Source organism: Gossypium hirsutum, chromosome D10 (genome assembly GCF_007990345.1).
Source record: "Gossypium hirsutum isolate 1008001.06 chromosome D10, Gossypium_hirsutum_v2.1, whole genome shotgun sequence".
Classification (NCBI taxonomy): Eukaryota; Viridiplantae; Streptophyta; class Magnoliopsida; order Malvales; family Malvaceae; genus Gossypium; species Gossypium hirsutum.
In genome coordinates, this window is record NC_053446.1 from 6,664,258 (window position 1) to 6,686,126 (window position 21,869).

Below are 21,869 nucleotides of genomic sequence, written 5' to 3' on the forward strand. Positions count from 1 at the left end.
TTTCATCCAAACTCAAATGTAACTATTAAAATTTCAGCATATTTTTCCTAATTTCGAATTTTCCTCAATTTAGTCCCTACAACATAAAACTTATAGCTTACTTCACAATTTAATCCTTTTATCAATTCTAACTAGAAATTCTATCAAATAAACCCTCAATTCCATCATTTATTCAACATAAACCTTACTAAAAATCTATTAACTTTCAAATTTTCAACTTAAATCCTAGAGTATTTCACTCTAGGATTGCAAAAACATCAAATTTATGAGAAAAGGACTTAATTGAACTTACCTATTAAACTTCAAGCTTCAAATCCCTAGTTTTCCCTTTTATTTTTCGTTCCCTTTCCTTTCTCCCCTGTTTCGAATGGTCTATGTTTCTTTTATTCTTTTATTTTATTCCTTTTATGCATTAGTTAATAATAATAATAATAATATATTATAATAATATAATAATATTTAATTCACAAATATTTTTTACTTAAATTATAAGAAAATGTTTTATTTTATTACAAGTGTGTTTTTATATATTTTACACATGTATTATTTTATCACCACACAATTGTCTTTATCTTATTTATTTCCTATAATATATTATCTTAATTTTAATTAATATAATTTATAATATTTTAATTAAATAATATTTTTATAATATAAATCAAGAAAAATCTAAGATTTTTCCATGTATTGCCGCCTAATCTTATGCCATTGGCTTATTTACCTATTTAGTCTCTCTTATTTTCTTTTGATCTATAATTAGACTTTTACCCATTATTCATTTTAATCCTTTTTCCTAATTACTCTTAATTAAGCTAAATTCACCTATCTAAAACCTAATTAAACACACAACTATTCTTGTAAATATTTCTAATAATTATTTTCAAACTCAGTTTACTAAGACGGAGGTCCGATAGTGTACTTTTTCGGTGCCCACGGATTTTTGGGTCGTTACAGAATAATTTTGGTAATTGGTTGATTTGTTAATAATGAAATTACTTTGGTCATTTGTGAGATAAAAATGGTACAAAATGTGTATTTACATTCGGCTAATGACAGGTAGAATTTATATATGTTTTGTGATGCCGTATGTATTTGACCAAATTAATATGGTTGTCTTGTTGGATAGGTGAATGATTATGTGATGATGGAAATTGGTATAATATTGGGTGATGTTTTTTTTAAAGTATGAAATGCGCATAAATTGGTATGTTTTTTGCTGGAATTTATGTGTTGGATGATGCCTTGTATATATATGTTGTTCGATTTTGGTATGTTTGGTTCAGGCAAAATGCATTTCGAAATGGTTGCATTATTATGGTCCGAATTGGGCATAGTTTGGATTCGTTTTAGTTGCTTATTTCAATGAGATAAATAGTATCGAAATGTGTTGTTAAAAATGGCATGTTTGATAATTAGCTAATGGAATATATATATACAAATGAATGTTGTTAAATGTGTGTTTAGTATATGAAATAAAGTATGCTTGATTTTAAGTTAGATATTCGAATGCCATGAAATTTGATGGTTATAAGGTTTGAATTATGCTTTATAAATCATATGTAGTACGACATTGATGCATGATAGTTGATTCGACACTTGGATTAAATAAATAATATTGACATGTTTGAATTTAGAAGCATAGATTGTTTATGTATTATAAACAATAAAACATGATTGACTTTATTTGATTAAGTGTTTAATATATGCGAATTTGACTTTTACAATTGAGTAGAAGGTTGATTTTCGAGTTTGAAAACTATTAAAAGAAGTTGTTATAACTTTGAGCATGTTTTGTATTAAATAACTGTACTGAATTGTGTTTAGATCAGTAATGCTTCGTGACCCTAATCCGGCGATGGATACGGGTAGGGGTGTTACAGCACAAGTCAGTGTACCCTCTAGTTTTCACGTGGCCTAACACATGGCCTGTCACACGAGCGTGTGAGGCCATTTTGAAGGGTATACGGCCTGACACACGGGTTTGTGGTTTGGCCGTGTGACCCAAGTCAGTATGGTCACTAGTTTGGACACGAGCTAAGACATGGGCAAGGACACGGGCGTGTGACCCCATTTCGATTGCCCACATGGCCTGAGACACGGGTGTGTGTCTCTCGCACTTTGAAAATTTTACATATTTTTTAAAAATTTTCTTGAGTACTCGGTTTAGTCACGAACTATTTTAATGTCTATTTAGGGCATCGAGGGCTCGTATTAGGGACTATATGAATGTTTATGAATGGATTTTGATTTGAATGGGAAATGAATATGAAAAGTATGATTATTTGATCTATAAGTTTGGTAATGCTTTGTAATCCTATTCTGGCGTCGGATACGGGTTAGGGGTGTTACATGTTGAATAGATGCACTAGGAAACAAGTTCATCCAACTAACATTTGCCACTCCTCTATCAAGCCTCTCTCTAATGTTAGTCTCCGGTATGTTTCCTCTTTCCCATGTAAACTAAGCCCCAGAGTAGCCAACGTCCATTATTTGACATTATTCCAAAACTCCTCTAAAGGCCTCCATTCTTCTTTCATCTCTAGGTAGACCCCCCACTTTTTCATTCACATACATAATCTCATTAAAATCACCACAAACAAATCAAGAAACCTCTGGATCACACTAAAGCTTTCGCAATAAATTCTATGAAGCCTCTCTATTACGTGCATAAGGTAAGCCATAAAGCCATGAAAACCTCTATTTTCATCCCTCACTAACTTCAAAAACATCAGCATCAATATGGTTGTTAGAGAAATTTCTAAGGTTTACCGAAACATCTCCTTTATCAAGCCAAGCAAATACCACCCTTCGAACCCTCAGTTGAAACCTCAATGGCATTAAGAAAATCACACTTCCTTCTAACATGTTTCATTTGCACCTTACTCAACCTAGTCTCCAAAAAGAAGACCATTTAGGGATTATACATCTTCAGCACATCTTGAAGCCTCCTTATAGCCCGTGGACTCCCCAAACCACGGACATTCCAACTTATGATTTTCATTGCAACCGGTCAGCTTGCCCCTTGGCAGCCGACGATATAAAATGGTTACCTCCCGATACTCTCCTATTTCTAACTATCAAATAGCCCAACTCATTTCCCTTAACAGAATCTTCTTCCTCATTTCTAGGCCTTTTCTTCCCATCACCCCCTCTATCTCACACTCCTCAGAATCATGACCTATTAATCACTGACCTCGCATTCAAGACGACTCCCCACCCCCACTAGGTATAACGGACATATCCCCTTCTAGATTAACTCCCAACATTAGGCCAATATTTAACACATCTTCCCAATGACAACCATTATTTCGACTACTTCTTTCCGCTTCTTGCCCCATCAGAAACCTACATTTTTTTGCCCCTACATCCCCCTCACGTAACCACACACTACTCATAGCAAGAGCTCTTATAGATTGAGCTCTTAACGATAGATCCTACCCCATTTCAGCCACTTCAAAACCTAGCGACAGCCCGATTTTCAGTAATGTCGGAAACAATGGTTCGAGACCACCAAATCTGGAAAATAAGCTTGTAAATTTTTATTATTTAATATTTACAAGCCAAATGTGGTTTTTAAAATATTTTTGAATTAGTAATTTGTATTTTATAAGGCTTTATTAGGTTAAGTGATTTAGAAAAGAGGTATCGAGATCTCGGTCCTATAAATTGAACCGTAAATTTTTTTATAAATATTTAAGGGGTGTCATTAAGGTAGTATTAAAGTTTCGTTAGAAAATTTTAACGTTTTGGTAGTTAATTAATTAAAAAAGACTAAATTGAAAAAGGTGCAAAACTTACTAATTAAAGAAATAGTGATTAAATAGCCTAAATAGTAAATAAAGGAGGACTAAAAGGGAAATTGGACCCACATGGAATGGTTGAGGTGGCATAAGCATAGAAAAATCAAGGAATTGATGTGAAATAAGGGCAAAATTGTAAATTTGGCCAAATTTAAGTGAAATAAAAGGGAAATTGAAATTCTAGACATTTTCATCATCATTTTTATGTTCTAAAATAGCCATTGAAAAGGGTTTAAGCTGATTTTTCAATATTTTCTTCATGTAAGTTTAATTCTTACTCTTTCCTTGAAATTTTTATGTTTTGGGACTTTTACAATTAGGTCCAACAAACCATTTTATTAGTTTTTGATTTTATTGAAAGTTTTGGAAGATACTATTAATAATTTTATATGATTTTAGTAATTAGATGATGAAATTGAGATGTTGATGGATATTTAAAGGTATTTTATTAAAGGATTTTGGATTAAATCATGATTTAGGGATTAAATTGAAAAGTTGTTGAATTCGTGGAAAATTCTAAAATTTCTTAGAATTCATGGGCTACTATCGATATATATGAAAATACCTAGGCTTGGGATAAGGATTTAAATTGCATGAATTTTATTTTCCGAGCCTAGAGATGAAATGGTCATTAATTAAAATTATAGGGGCAAAACGATAATTTTGCCTAAGATGTAACTTGGATTGAATTGAATGTAAATTGTATTACATTGATGTTAAATTTACTCGTATAGATCCGGATAGATCAAAAACGGGGTTAGATCGTGGAAAAGAAATAGTATTGATTAGTAGTTTACAAGTCACGAATAATTGTCGAGGTAAGTTCATGTAACTTAATTGTGTATATTTATATGTTTATATTGAGTGTTGAATATGTAAATTGTGTAAATGTCATATATGTGTATGTAATTGATCTCATAATTGAAAATATATGATAAATAAATAAGTCCCGTTTAGATAATGAGATTCGATGGATACAGGGTTCTATTTCCTGAAATGGTAGTGTTCCTGCATATGTTGCGGACATACCGTAACTCAAAAGAGTGTCCCGTTACAAGCCCTCTCAAGCTTCCTGTTATAGTGTTTTTGAGAGCTTCCCTTTAAATGCTCTTTGAAGCATCCCGATCGGTTGTGACTCTACATGTGTTGTGGGTACACCGCAACTCTTATGAGCGTCCCGTTATATGGCTCTTCGTGAGCTTCCCGATTAAAGGCTCTTTGTAAGCTTCCCGTTAGTGCTCGCTTGATCTTCCTATTATATGGTTATCTGGTGCTTCCCATTAATTACTCTTCGGAGCTACCCGTTAATTGCTCTTTGAAGCTACCCGTTATAGGCTCTTTGTAAGCTTCCCGTTATATTACCCGGATAAGCTTTCCGTTATATTGTCCAGATAAGCTTCCTATTACAAGGCTCAATGAGCTTCCCGTTATAGTGTTTGAGAGAGAGCTTTCTGTTTAAGTGCTCATAAAAGCACTCCCGGATATGAATTGACGGATTTATAGTATTGTACACTATTATTTGTATATGCACAAAATACTTGGAAATGATTCAACGGGTGAAATTCTAACATGATAGCATGTGAAATCAAAATGAAACTATTATCTATATATGCACAAAATACTTGGAAACTCGATACCTGATGAGCTCATCCTTATTCTTATTATTCACATGAAATATATGACTAACATGTTTGTTGAGGTTATATGTGTTAGGCTAATTGTCAAATTGCTTTGGATGTATTATGCATATTTATTATATAAGTAAATGAATGATAAGTTAATTTCTCGTTATACAAACTTACTAAGCATTAAGTGCTTACTCTATCTTATTTCCTCTGTTTTATAGTACTCGAAGGCTCGTAAAGGTTGGAAGCTGGTCGGAGCTGTATCACACTAACCCCCAGAATTTTTGGTATATATATAAATAGTAAACTAATTTTGATAATAATGACATGTATAGGTTAAATGTTACCATTGATGACAATTTAATGTTGGTTGAAATTAGCCATTGGAATGGCTATTAAATGATATGTTTTGATATGCAAATAGTCTTAATATGCTTGATGAGTATGTTTAAAGGGGTGAATGAGGAAAATCATATAAGCATATTGGATATTAGTTTATGATGGTGTATTTAGTAAAACATGTTTATAAGTATTAGGTTATCTTGGTAAGTTGGACATTTGATCATAGGTATTAATGTGTCATGCATAAGACTTGAATTTGGCTAGGTTTAAATGTCTTGAATTGGCTCTTGAATGTGTTTAAATGTTTATATAGGTGGAAGGTGAAATTGGGTGAAGAATAAGGCTTAGAAGTGGCCTTATTTTGTCCACACAGGCGTATGTCTGAGCCGTGTCGACACACGGCCTAGCGCATGGGCATATGTTCTGGCCGTATGTCCCTTGTATCTTAAAATTTTAAAATAGAATGCTCAAAATTGATCACACGGTCTGGCACACGGGCGTGTGGCTTGTCGTGTGACCCCTACACTTAAATGTATTGCAAGTCAGAGAGTTATATAGGCTGGGGACACGACCGTGTGCCCTACTTCAAATACCACACGGCCTAAGACACGGGTGTGTCACTTGGCCGTGTGAGCCACACTGTAACACCCCTTACCCGTATCCAACACCGGAATAGGGTACGAGGCATTACCAAAACACATACACTTGTAAACGTATTTAACCGAGTTATAAAATTTCATCAAAATTAAAACTTTCAAAAATAATTAACATGTTTCTATAACTTTTCACAATATATCCTCAAAATATTATAATCATAATAATTAGGGCCTGCGAGACCCGATACATACTCATGCAATTTAATGCTTCATTTCCATTTCATTCAATTCGCAATTTCTCATGCTCATAATTTAAATCATATCACTAGAAATTTCCATTTAATTCACGTACAATTCAATGACATCAAATTCAAAACTAATACGTATTTACCATTTAACTCAATGTTTATTGATTATACCATTCAATAACACATTTATGAAATTCTCAATTTAGCAATGAAAATATCACTTTAGTTTGAATAACAACATCGTCCTGATATAAATACACTACCACTTATCCATTTACTTTAATTCTTTTGGGCCCATTTGTCACTTACCATCCTTAATCAAATTAGGGAACGGTCACGGAAAATTGAGTACTTCACTTTCACTTTGCCATAGTATAACTATGGTCTTACGTATGATCACTTATCACTTGTCCCTTGATCAGATAAGTGTAGCCACTTATCACTTTGTTTCTTGATCAGATAAGTGTAGCCACCTATCACTTTGTCTCTTGATCAGATAAGTGTAGCTAAAGCTATCACTTATCACTTTGTCTCTTGATCAGATAAGTATAGCCGAAGCTATCACTTATCACTTTTCACTTGTCACTTGATCAGATAAGTGTAGCCGAAGCTATCACTTATCACTTTCCACTTGTCACTTGATCAGATAAGTGTAGCTGAAGCTATCACTTATCACTTTGTCACTTGATCAGAAGTACTCAAATCCGGCGTTCCGCTCAATTTGATCATTTATTCATATATCAGGCTTACCAACATGTGTTAATTCATAAACCATTCATGGTATTATTTCATGCCAAATCATATACTGAATATACCATACACACATACTATGAAACTTTATTTTCACACATGAGCTTAAACCATGACCAATAATGCACAAAAATAAGCATCATTCATATTTCATCGTTTATGAGTTATAATCAAACATATGACCATTTATACACGAATCATTCATATATTTCCCAATTTTCCTCCTCCTCCTCTCCATTCCACATCCTTAATGTGTATAACACACTTAAACAACATTAACCATAATTTCAATATTCACTAACATGTATATTCAAAGCTGTTTATCCGAGTCAGAGTCACTAAATTATTTTTATCCGGAGCTACAGAGCTTCAAATTAAGATCCGTTAATTTTCCCTGAAACTAGACTCACATATCTTCATACCATAAAATTTTCATAATTTTTGGTTCATCCAAATAGTACAGTTTATTCTTTAAAGTTTCCCCTGTTTCGCTGTCTGACAGTTCCGACCACTCTTCACTAAAAATTAATTATCTCATTGTACAGAATTCGGATGATGTTTTAGCTTGTTTCTTCTAAAAATAGACTCATTAAGGATTCTAACCATATAAACTATAACTCATAATCATTTCTGTACAATTTTTAATGATTTTCCAAAGTCAGAACAGGGGAACCCGAATTCATTCTGACCTTGTCTCACAAAATCTATTATATCTCATGATTTACAATTCCATTGCTCACATCATTTCTTTTATAAGAAACTAGACTCAATAAGATTTAATTTCATATTTTATTCATTCTCTAATTCAATCTCTACAATTTTTGGTGATTTTTCAAAGTTACACTACTGCTGCTGTCCAAAACTGCTTTAGTGCAAAATGTTGATTTCCATTTTGCCCCAAATTTCACAGTTTATACAATTCGGTCCTTTCTCAATTAACCCCTCAATTAATCTAATTTTCTCAATTAGTACTTTACTAGAAATTATAAGTTGTTACACAACTATTGAAATTCAGAATTGCCACATATAACTCTATCTTCAAACTCTTTTACTATTAGGTCCCAAACATTCACTTTCTATTTAATTCTTTCAATAAAATCAGCATATGAACAATTTAAAGCTCTAATTTCATGCTAAATCATCATATACTTCCAGCACATATTCATATCAACTTTCAACTTCTTTCATAAAATCAAAAACTAATGGATTTAACAAGTGGGCCTAGTTGTAAAAGTCATAAAAATACAAAAATTTCAAGAAATAGTCAAGAATTGAACTTACTTGTAATAAAAATATGAAGAACCAGCTTGAAGAAGCCCTTCCATGGTGTTTTAGCTGATGAGAATTCAGAAAAATGAAGAGAAATCTAGATAATTCCACTTGGGTCCTAACTTTATTAAGCAAATTTTGCAATTTTCCAATTTTGCCCTTAATTCTCCTTACTTTCTTGCTGATTTCATGCCTCTGCCGTCCAGCCCAAATAGACCTTGGGTCTATTTTCTTTTAAGCCCTCTTCCTTTTATCATTTAAGCTATTTAATCATTTCCCAAAATTTTGCATTTGTTACAATTTAGTCCTTTTTGTTCAATTAATTATCGGAACTTTAAAATTTCTTAACGAAACTTTAATACTAACTTTTTAACACTCCATAAATATTTATAAAAATATTTATGGCTCAGTTTAAAATCCCCGAGGTCTTGATACCTCATTTCGATTCTAATTATTTTAATATTTATTTCTAGTGCACTATTCACTATTTCAAAAATTTTCCTAACTTCATATTTAACTTATACTTGCTAAATTAATAATATTTTCTACCCATTTGTCGAATTTAGTGATCTCGAATCACCGTTCCGACACCTCTGAAAATTCAAGCCATTACATTTCCACTGTTCCGACTAAGCCTAAAATCGGGCTATTACACACACGGCCTGACCACATGGGCGTGTGTCCTCTACACCTTGGAAAATTTTGAAATTTCGCGAAAAATTCTCTGAGTTTCCGATTTAGTCCCGATTCGATTCTAAAGTGAAACTTGAGCCTCGAGGGCTCTCATAAGGGGCTTTATGAATAATATCTGACATGAATGTTAAATAATAATATGAAATGACTGTATTTAATTTGTTTATTTCGGTAATACTCCATAACACTGTTCCGGTGACGGATATGGGTTAGGGTGTTACATTTAAAGCTAACATAGGAGCAAATCCCGAAAGAAAACAACATATTCTTCTTCCTTTTCAATGGACGTCGAACATCTAAGACCGCCCTTACTCGTAAATATGATTATAGCCCCTATCAAGATTCATACTATCATATTCCATATATTTCGTGAGAAAATCCCCTAATTGCCTCGTCAAAACCCCATTAAAGAAACCGATCGACACTCCATGAATTTGAACCCAAAAATTCGCATAAACAAGCGATACTTTCAATGGATCTTCACCCCTCGTTAATCAATGTAACAATAAAAGATGGTTATTAAAAGTCCACGATGATCCTTTAATCACCCTTTCGAAATCCATCGTATGAAATAATTTGAATAAAAACCGCTTTTCCCCTAACTCCAAGATCTGAACCCTTTCAATCGGATGCCATAGATTGGCCACCGTGCTTCTCATTGCTGGGAAGTGAATAACACTAGTCGTTAAAAAACAACCAACCAGACAAAACTCCCCCTCTCCGTCTCTGAATCAGGATCCATTCTTGCTTGCAAAATCTCGTTTTCCTCACCATCTAAAGACAAATTCGCTAACTCTTTCTTCATACTAACGAAATTTACTAAATTCACCAAAACAAATGAAAACAAAAAGTCACTAAAAGAAAAACAAAATAGTGCCGCCAATCCCTACCGAAAAACCAAAAAAACAAAAAAAAAAACCTAAAACAAGAACCTACTAGAAACCAACAGGTAGAGGCGTGCTAGAAAAGCAAGACATTATAAGATGACAAATTTTTAATTTTGTTTGTTCTTATTGCTAATATATATAGATTTAGATTAATATATTTATCGTACATTATACCTTATTTTCACATATAGTCTGATTGCCTTTTATTAATAGTAATAGTATCAAGATTTTTTTGGTAACCCTTGGAACCTACGCATGAAAACTGTTGAAATGAAAAATCAGTGGAATTGCTTATAGAATTTTCCCTAACTCATCTTGCGAGTGGACTTGTATCAAAGCCAAAGTTGACAGTCATCTTCTCAATTGATTCTCGTGGTTCATCTTCATCGCCTCTTTCGGTCATTGTATCAGTCGCGGACGACAAACACTCCGCTAATTCCACGACTACAAAGTTCTTGGTTGGCCGTTTTATGGAAGCTCAAGATACACAAGCCATTGCTATTTCGACAGCTTTCCACACGGAATTGGTGTCAAAATCTCCTTGTAATCTTGAATCAACTATGTTTTTGATACCTCCATTGGACAACATGAAATCCACCCATTGTTTTATATGAGTAGCCTCAACTCTGCTTGTTCTATCAATCATTGGTCGGCTTTTAATGATCTCCAACAGAACCATACCAAAGTTGTATACATCACTTTTCTCCGTTAACCTGTTTGATACAGTATACCTCTAAAACCCAAAATATCAAATTTCAGTTAGCAACACACAATCTTTTCAGTTTACCAATGGGTTGAGACATAAAGACTGGGCCAAGATTAGATGAGCTTACTTTGGATCAAGATATCCAAGGGTACCAGCAACAACTGTTGAAACATGAATTTGAGAACTTTCGGTTGGAAAAATTTTTGAGAGCCCAAAATCAGATTAGTTTGGCTTGCAAGTTCTCAGTTAACAAGATGTTAGTACACTTCACATCTCTATGGATTATTGGTGGTCTGCAACCATTGTGTAAATACTCCAATCCTACAATTTCAATTTCGTTGTTCATTCGATCAATTACAGACTACAATACTATTCGGACCGACCCGATTAAGCAACAAATAAAAAAATAGCAGAATAAATTAAGAAATTGAACACACAAATTTAACGTAGAAAAACCTTTCCAAAGAGGATAAAAAACCACAGACAAAATATGAAGATAAAAACTAAATCCTGAAAACTGAAAATAAAGAACCCTCAAAATGTAAACACAAAATTCTTTAAATGTGTTATGAGTTCTAATCTCTAATGCGTGTATTTTCTTAGGTTGTAAAAGAACCTATTTATAGGCAAAATTAGTAAGTCAAATAAACTATGCTAATAAATGCTAAATTTATTATATTAATAAATATTAAATCTTTTAGAAAGAAAATATATTTTGTTTAACTTAACTTGCAAGCAATCTCTTAGAATTTGGGTCACACAACTCTAACAATCTCCACCTTGACATGAATTCTTACAACGCCATCTTTGCCAAAGCCCACCATGTGCCTATCTTGAACTATGTAGGGAATTAACCAAGTCGAATCTGTGCTTAGAAGCTGGAAGACTTCTAGCCTTCGACTTGTGTATTGCCAAATCAAAACTAACTCGGGTCTGATTTTTACAAACACAGTGCCCTAACTTTTCAAAACCTACATCCAAAAGAGAACCTCTCTTCAACGAAACGGTCATACATTTTTCCCTCCTATGACCAAGTTGCCTCCATTCCAAACGAGTTGACTTCGACTCCGTAACGGACGAGGGACGTCCGATTTCGCCGGTCACTGTAGAACCTTCCAGAATATAAAGACTGTCAGTTCTTTTACCTTTTAACAAAACGAGAGCTCCATGAGATACTTTAATGTCACTCGAATCGATGTTGATTATGCATCCTTTCAAGTTTAAAATACTCAATGAGATGAGATTCTTTCTTAAATCAGGTACATACCTAACATCTGAGAGTGTCCTAATCATCCCATTGTGTATCCTAATTTTAACAGTACCAATACCAATTACCTTACTAGATGAATCGTTTCCCATGCATACAACTCCACCTTCAACCGAACTGTATGTGGAGAACCATTCTCTATTGGGACACATGTGGAAAGAACATCCCGAATCTAAGATCCACTCGGACGTGAACTTAGAGTTATCGCTCATTGACACTAACAAGAAATCATCACCGCATCGATCAAATTAGCACCAGCTACATCTTCCTCGTTACTCTCAACAGCTCTTTTATTTCGCAGTTTATAACAATCTGCTTTGACGTGACCTAACTTCTTACAATAGCGACACCTTTTGTCTCGTTTCTTTGATGCTACCAAAACGGAAGCTTGCCTATCTGCCTTGTTATCCAAATCAAACTCATTGTCGAGTTTGTCTCTATTCAACAAATGACCCTTCACATCTTCGAACAAGAGTTTGTCTTTGCCATAAATCAGAGTCTCCTTGAAAGACTTGTATGAAGGGGGTAAAGAGCACAATAATAGCATAGTCTGATCTTTATCGTCAATATGAACCTCAACGCTCTTTAAATCATTTAAAAGAGTAATGAATTGATTGATGTGATCTCTAAGAAGCCCACCTTCGTTCATGCGAAACGTAAATAGACGTTGTTTCAACACTAAACGGTTAGCCAGAGACTTAGTCGCATAAAGAGTTTCTAACATTTTTCACAAGGCAGATGAGGTCTTCTCCTGCAATATCGTATTCGCGAGGCACAATTGGATTGCAGACAATGCATTTTCATCAAGTTCTTCCCATTCTGTTTGATTTAGATTCTTAAGATTTTTCTCAGTAACAACCTTTTTCAATCCGGTTTGAACTAGAATTGCCATCATCCAAACTTTCCACAGATTGAAATTTGTCTCACCATCGAACTTCTCAATTTCAAACCTTGTTGCTACCATCTTTGAACGGGCTGATCTATGAAAATTGAGTTAGCTTTGATACCACTTGTTAAGATTGACCCGATTAAGCAACAGGTAAACAAAAATAGCGGAATAAATTAAGAAATTGAACACACAAATTTAACGTGGAAAAACTCCTCCAAAGAGGATAAAAAAATCATGGGCAAAGATAATTTTACTATAATGGCAAAAGAACGAAGAGTACAAAAGATGGAGATAAAAACTAAACCCCGGAAACTCGAAAACAAAGAACCCTCAAAACGTAAACACAAAATTCTCTAAATGTGTTATGAGTTCTAATCTCTAATGAATGTATTTTCTAAGGTTGTAAAAGAACCTATTTATAGGCTAAATTAGTAAGTCAAATAAACTATGCTAATAAATGCTAAATATATTATACTAATAAATACTAAATCTTTTAGAAAGAAAATATATTTTGTTTAACTTGACTTGCAAGTAATCTCTTAGAATTTAGTCATACAACTCTAACAAATACAAATGGCAAGAGATGTAAAATGACGTAGTAGTAATATATTAGGCAAATGCATGCTTACCTTGGGCTGCCTCCAATGCTCTTCTTAGTCTTTGTTCCCAAGTCAAAATATTGCTACTGTTTCCTGCATCCACAAAGAGATATTCATGTAGGAGCACCTTATTTTTAATAGCATCAAAAGTAACAAGTTCCTGCTGGGTGAAGAACCGTGCACTCAAACCTGATAGGTGCTCGGCTAAATTTCCTTTGGGCATGAACTCATAAACTAGTCCAGGATTGGAGCCATCATCACAATACCCTATAAGTGGTGTCAAATTTCTATGATGAACTCTCAAGAGAAGTTCAACCTGTAAGCCCCATATGTATGGATTAGTTTGATACATATGAATGCGGTAAAACTGTTGTAGGGGGTGAGACTGAGAGGTTGTTTAATATACCTCTGCATGAAACTGCTTGTACCCTTGAGCTGATGATTCAGAAAGCATCTTGACTGCCACTTGAGTGTCATTGAAACATCCATGGAAAACTGTTCCAAATACTCCTTTTCCAAGAACTCTCTGGAAGTTATTTGTCATCCTTTGAACCTCAGAGTATTTGAACAGCTTATTTTTTTATTCTATTGACTGGTATGCATTTCTGTAGTCAACATCCATCTTTCCGACTGAGAAAATTATAACAGATGCAATTAGCAAATACATACCAAGTAAATTCACCGAAGTTAGTGATATTAGTCATTGATTCGTACCGAGTGATTTTCTCCTATTAACCCTCCATAAGATAGCCACTACAGTTAGAAGGACAGCAAATGAAACAACTGATGCTACTAGGGGTACGACAGTCTTGTTGTTCTTCTTCTTTATACATGAAGCCTTTGCACAAAGATTTGGATTTCCTTCAACACTTCAATCAATTCAATACAAAAAAAAAAAGAGTATAAGACTTGGAATACAACTGTTTAAAATTACTATGCTGCATAAAGTTAGAGTGACAAACGTTGATCATAAAGTTACTAAAAAAGTGAGACTGATGGTGTAGCAGGTAAGAGAAAATGAAGGGAATTGTGATTCACAAATAATATATATATAGGGAAAACATATAAACCTAAAGCATACCTTAATGTCAAACCATTCTTGGACTTTTCTACCAGTTCTGCTGGCACTGAGCCATTAAGACTGTTATCGTTTAGGTTTCTGTAAACAACAACAGTTATTCTCCACTGACCACTTATAAAACAACAACAAAAATATTACTAAATTTCTAATCTCAAGTAACGTACAGTATTGTCAAGGATTGCAATTTGGATAGAAACTCAGGCACTGGTCCAGTCAAACTATTGTTTGACAAGTCACTGGTATTTCGACAAAACCTAGTTTAGCCTCCATTTCAATCGCTACGCAAATGTCGCAATTCAAGTGGATGCTTACAGATATTGTAATTGGGATAGATTTTGTATGTAAGGAGGTATCCCTCCTGTCAACCCGCTTGAGGATAAGTTCCTGAATTCATGGTAAACAGTTTCATTAACAAAAATATGAAGGGATCAATTGAAACTTTTTTTCCATTTCACCAACTTGACCAAAAGGTGAGTCATGCTTACAAGGATATAATTCTAGGTGAACTATTATGTTCATAGGTGCAATTAAGTCTTTCCCACAAGAAATCTCGAGGGGTGCATGGATTCCCTTCCAGTTTCTCTTCAATCCATACATGGATTTTATATTCAAAATAGCGTCAACTGCGTTGCATACAATAATTGGAGTTAGACCAACTGTCATGCATATATGATTCAAGTTTTAGAAAATATATCATCTCTATAAACTGTCTGCAACTGTAGGAATTCTTTTACCGTATACAACTCAATGGCATTGAAAATAGGTGGAAGGGTTGAGTTTGCCGTCCTCTCTAAATAAATCTGACCAGCATCGAGGGCTGCTGGGCTGTAAAGAGTGTCCACAAATAAATTCGTGGGACTATAAGGTCCGGCGTAGTAGCTTCCATTGGTATAGTTATTGAACTCTCGGGAGTCGGGACTGATTAGCTTCAAGCTCTTGTATTTCAGCAAAGTGCACGTATACATAATATCGAACATCTGGAACCGTGCTGTTAATGGGGAAACTCAACGGCAGACTAGCATTTGCGGGTATGCAGGCACTTCTCATGACACGCAATGGTGGTTGGTAACCATTTCCTGTTTCAATTTTGGATGAGGTGGTTATTTGTGTCCAATCAGTTTCTTGGTAAGGCCACCAAGCACGATCATATATATCTTGGGGAAACCTGAACCATTATTCACCAAGTATATGAGAAAGGAACATTAATAAAAGTTTAGTTTCTTACAGTTTTGAAAATGCTTACCTGAATATTGTTCTACTTGTTGAACAAACATCGAGTCTTCGAAGGAGCGCCATTTAACCAGCGGTGTAAGTGGTGTTTTTCAAAAGCCTCAACTCCAAGGAAGATATGAATGGTGTGCCTTTCCCAGTTCACAAGACATATATGCAAATAATTGGATTGGAGAACATGAATCACTTCTCGGACCATACCAAAAGCCTGTTAGAAATCAAACCCACTCCAAGCATAATCTAGAAGCATGAGACGTGGAGCAATTTTGTGCCATGCAAAGTGCTGAAATTTTAGCCATACAAAGTGCTCCATTATTGAGATGTTTTGTGGCTGGAAATTAAGTGGATTAATAGCCACATTTGTTGTCACTTTATCAGCCTATAAATAGAGGCTTGAACTTGTGTTGTAATGAAGAAAAATGAGAAGAAAAAAGAAATAAGAGAAGCAACGTGAGTGAGAGTGAGAAGGTTAGCAAACCTTGAGTGAGTTAAAATCTAGCAGCAGCTAGACTATCTAGTCATTGAGAAAATATTTGTAATCTTCGTATTGTAATATATTGAGTGTGTAATAAAAAGTAAATTTTCGGCCCATCACGTTTCCAACAAGTGGCAACAGAGCTACGGTTCGGAGCTTGGTTCGGAGTTCGGTTCGTGTCCGGTTCGTGTCCAGTTCGGAGTACCTTTGGTGTTCATCTAACAAGTCGATATGGGCGACGTAATTCAGCTACAAGTTCCACAATTGACGAAGACAAATTATGGAAATTGGAGCATTCGAATGAAGGCTTTGCTCGGTTCGCAAGATTGTTGGGAGATCGTTGAAAAAGGATACATCGAGCCCGGAGATGCCGCTACAGAAGCAGCTTTATCAAATGACGCTAAGAAGGCGTTACGAGAAGCACGAAAGAAGGATCAAAAGGCCTTGAATAGTATCTTTCAAGGTATGGATGAATCAACCTTCGAGAAAATATCAGATGTGAAGAACGCGAAGAATGCATGGGAGATTTTGCAAAAATCATTTCAAGGTGTAGAAAAAGCTAAAAAGGTACGCCTTCAGTCACTTAGAGCTGAATTTGAAATGTTAAAAATGAAGAGCTCCGAGAATATCGATGACTATGCCAATCATGTAAAATCGGTGGTAAATGAAATGAAACGAAATGGAGAAACTCTTGACGAGGTAAGAGTGATGGAGAAAATTCTACGGTCACTCACACGCAAATTCGAGTACGTAGTCGTTGCCATCGAAGAATCAAAAGATTTGTCAAAGATGTCGCTCGAAGAACTTGTGGGTTCTCTGCAAGCCCATGAGCAAAAGATGAAGCTAAATGAAGATAGTGAAAATCTTGATCAAGCCTTGCATAGCAAGTTGTCCGTCGACGACGGAGAAACAAGTAATAACTTTAGCCAAGGAAGAGGAAACCGCAGAGGATACCGTGGAGGATACCGTGGTGGAAACAGAGGAGGAAGAGGATCACGAGGACGTGGAAATCAATCATATGGGAGATATCAAGAAAATAAAGATTATCAAACATCCAACCGTGGACGTGGATCTAGAGGTCGTGGCCGAGGCAGATTTCAAGAAAATAAATCTCAGGTACAATGCTACAACTGTAACAAGTATGGACATTTCAGTTACGAGTGCAGATCAACACACAAAGTGGATGAAAGAAACCATGTAGCAGTCGCAGCAGAAGGCAACGAAAAAGTGGAATCAAATGTCTTTCTCACTTACGGAGAAAATGAAGATCGCAAGAGAAGTGTGTGGTATCTCGACAACGGTGCAAGCAACCACATGTGTGGAAGAAAGGAGCTGTTCACAGAATTAGATGAAACAGTTCATGGACAAATAACTTTTGGAGACAACTCACATGCAGAAATCAAAGGAAAAGGCAAGGTTGTTATAACACAAAGGAATGGAGAGAAGAAGTACATCTCAGACGTTTACTACGTACCAGCTTTGAAGAGCAACCTGATCAGTCTTGGTCAACTCCTAGAAAAAGGATATGAAGTTCATATGAAAGACCGCTCACTCGCCATCAGGAACAAAAGTGGAGAATTAGTTGTTCGAGTTGATATGACGCGAAATCATCTTTTCACCCTCGACATCGAGTCTGGAGAAGTAAAATGCATGAAGACGGATCTGAAGAATGAATCATGGTTGTGGCACTTAAGGTACGGACATCTCGGATTTTCTGGCTTGAAGCTGTTGTCGAAGACAAATATGGTGAATGGATTACCAAGTATTAATCATCCAGATCAACTGTGTGAAGCCTGTGTCAAAGGAAAGCAGCATAGGCAGAAATTTGAAGTAGGAAAATCTCGAAGAGCTAGAAGACCATTGGAAATTGTACACACCGACATATCTGGTCCGTACGACATTGAATCACTCGGTGGAAACAGGTACTACCTAACTTTTATTGATGATTATAGCAGAAAATGTTGAGTTTATTTTCTCAAAGCAAAATCAGAAGCCCTAGAAAAATTCAAGGAGTTCAAAGCAATGGTGGAAAAACAGAGTGGTCGATATTTGAAGATACTCAGATCCGATAGAGGAGGCGAGTATACTGCAAAGCTTTATGAAAGTTTCTGCAAGGATCATGGAATCATTCATCAGTTAACAGCCAGACGCACTCCACAACAAAACGGAGTTGCAGAAAGGAAGAATCGGACAATTCTGGATATGGCAAGAAGCATGATAAAAGGTAAACACATTCCGAGAACTTTCTGGGCTGAAGCCGTTGAATGCGCAGTTTATCTGTTGAATCAATGTCCAACAAAAAGTGTAAGACACAAGACACCAGAAGAAGCATGGAGCGATCACAAGCCAAGAGTTGGACACCTCAAAATTTTTGGATGCATTGCATATGCACACGTTCCTGAGCAACAGAGGAAAAAGCTTGACGATAGAGGAGAGAAGTGTATCTTTATAGGCTATGACAAAAGAAGTAAGGCCTACAGACTTTATAATCCTCTTACTAAGAAATTGATTATCTCAAGAGATGTCGAGTTCGATGAAGCGGATTACTGGAGATGGAGTGAAGAAGAAAAGAAAGTGGAAGGATTATTTTTCAACGAAGACGACAATGATGTCATCAACCAAGAAGAACAAGGCGATGATCAAAGTCCTGGTACAACAGCCCCTTCGTCACCAACCAGCAGCAGCGGAAGCAGCAGCTCAGATGAAGCACCCACAAGAACACGGAGTCTCAACGACATCTACAATTCTACGGAACCTGTAGAGACGCAGTTCGATTATTCACTATTCTGTCTAATGACAGAATGTGATCCAGTGACATACGAAGAAGCAATTGAAGACAATAAATGGAAGAAGGCCATGGACGAGGAGATTGCTGCAATAAGAAGGAATGACACGTGGGAGCTAACAAGTCTGCCAGAAGGACATAGCCCGATTGGTGTCAAGTGGGTGTACAAGACGAAGACCAACAAAGAAGGAAAAGTAGAGAAATACAAGGCAAGACTAGTCGCCAAAGGCTACAAGCAAAGACAAGGAGTGGACTATGATGAAATATTTGCTCCAGTCGCAAGAATAGACACAATTAGGCTTCTCATAGCGGTCGCAGCACAATACAAATGGAAAATCTATCAGATGGACGTCAAGTCTGCATTCCTGAATGGCTACTTGGAGGAGGAAGTCTACATAGAACAACCACCTGGATATAGCATACAAGGAAAGGAGGACAAAGTCTACCGATTGAAGAAAGCTTTGTATGGATTGAAGCAAGCCCCAAGAGCATGGAACACAAGGATCGACGAGTACTTCCGAAGAAATGGATTCATCAAAAGCCCGCACGAGCACACCCTGTACACAAAGAAGAATGGATATGGAGATATCATGATCGTATGCCTATATGTGGATGACATGATCTTCACCGGAAACAATCCAGGTATGTCTGATGATTTCAAGAAAGCTATGACTAAAGAATTTGAAATGACAGATATCGGTGAGATGTCATACTTTCTTGGAGTCGAGGTGAAACAAATGCAAGATGGAATTTTTGTCTCTCAAAAGAAGTATGCGGAGCAGATTTTGAACAAGTTCAAAATGAAGGATTGCAAGCCAGTAGTCACGCCAGCTGATCCAGGGATGAAGCTAAGTGTTGATTCGACAAGGGAGTCGATAAATCCGACGTTGTTTAAAAGTCTCGTTGGAAGTTTAAGGTATTTGACAATCACACGACCAGATATTACATATGCAGTAGGATTGGTGAGCAGATTCATGGAGAAGCCGAAGCAAGACCACTTAATTGCCGCAAAAAGAATTTTGAGATATATCAAAGGTACGATGAACCATGGTTTATTCTATACCCACTCACAAGATTCAAAATTAGTTGGCTACTCAGATAGCGATTATGGGGGAGACTTGGATGATCGGAAAAGCACTTCCGGATATGCATTCCACATCAGTTCCGCAGTTTTTTCATGGTCGTCAAAGAAGCAACAAACAATTGCTCTCTCAACATGTGAAGCAGAGTATATGGCCGCAGCAACTTGTACATGCCAAGCAATGTGGTTGAAGAATATTTTGGGAGAAATAGGTGTTTCAAATGAAGGTCCAATTACCATCTACGTTGACAACAAATCCGCTATATCACTTGCCAAGAATCCGGTGTCGCACAGCCGAAGCAAGCACATCGATGCGAAGTATCATTTTATCCGAGAGCAAGTGAAAAACAAAAACGTGGAGTTGGTCCATTGCAGGACAGAAGATCAACTGGCAGATATTTTCACAAAGCCGTTGAAAGTGGAGACATTCAACAAATTCAAAGAGAAGCTCGGTATGAAAGTTGGGTTTGAGGGGGAGTGTTAGAAATCAAACCCACTCCAAGCATAATCTAGAAGCATGAGACGTGGAGCAATTTTGTGCCATGCAAAGTGCTGAAATTTTAGCCATACAAAGTGCTCCATTATTGAGATGTTTTGTGGCTGGAAATTAAGTGGATTAATAGCCACATTTGTTGTCACTTTATCAGCCTATAAATAGAGGCTTGAACTTGTGTTGTAATGAAGAAAAATGAGAAGAAAAAAGAAATAAGAGAAGCAACGTGAGTGAGAGTGAGAAGGTTAGCAAACCTTGAGTGAGTTAAAATCTAGCAGCAGCTAGACTATCTAGTCATTGAGAAAATATTTGTAATCTTCGTATTGTAATATATTGAGTGTGTAATAAAAAGTAAATTTTCGGCCCATCACGTTTCCAACAAAGCCGCATTTGGTAATATCACCTTATCCCATAAAGAAGGTCCCAAATACAAATCAAACTGGGGAAGGTCATTCCTTTGGTCGTAGTTTCCGTACATGAAAGTTGCTCTAATAAGGTACCTATCTCCCTTTTTGAGTGTTAGGTTGTAACAGTTTCTTTCACCTTCAGGAAAGCTTCTAAGGTAAACTACCTGCTGTTGCACATTTGTTGTGAATTCAGGCAATACCCTCCCACTTACTCCGCCTCATCGAAAGTATAGTTTATGCCTGTAGCTTGTATCTTCTGGTGATCCACAGTCTAAGCTAATGAACCCTGAGAAAGAAACATATGGAGTTGGTTAGTTATTACATATATATATATATATTGTTATAGAAGATTTAGATAACCAGACCTGATTGATTTTGAGCATGAATAGTAACTAGTGCTAGAGCAAAGCTGCTAAGCACAAGGAGGATATCAATATCCATTACATACAAATTCCTGACAGAATGTGGAATCAATAGTGGTTTTATAACTTAAGATAGATTTGGTAAGATAGTTTGAAGATATTTTATATTAAAAATATATTATAAATGATTATGTGGAAATTTTTTTATATGAATTATTGGTTATATGTTTGATTCCTGAATCATTTTTTTTAAAGTTCCGTTTTTAATTGTTTTGTTTGAATAT

General features: G+C 35.8%; 1 pseudogene; it reads right to left on the bottom strand.

Moving 5' to 3' along the window:
- Positions 1-10,688: 10,688 nt before the first annotated feature.
- LOC107915670 (LRR receptor-like serine/threonine-protein kinase IOS1) lies at positions 10,689-21,664 on the bottom strand (annotated as a pseudogene).
- Positions 21,665-21,869: the final 205 nt, after the last annotated feature.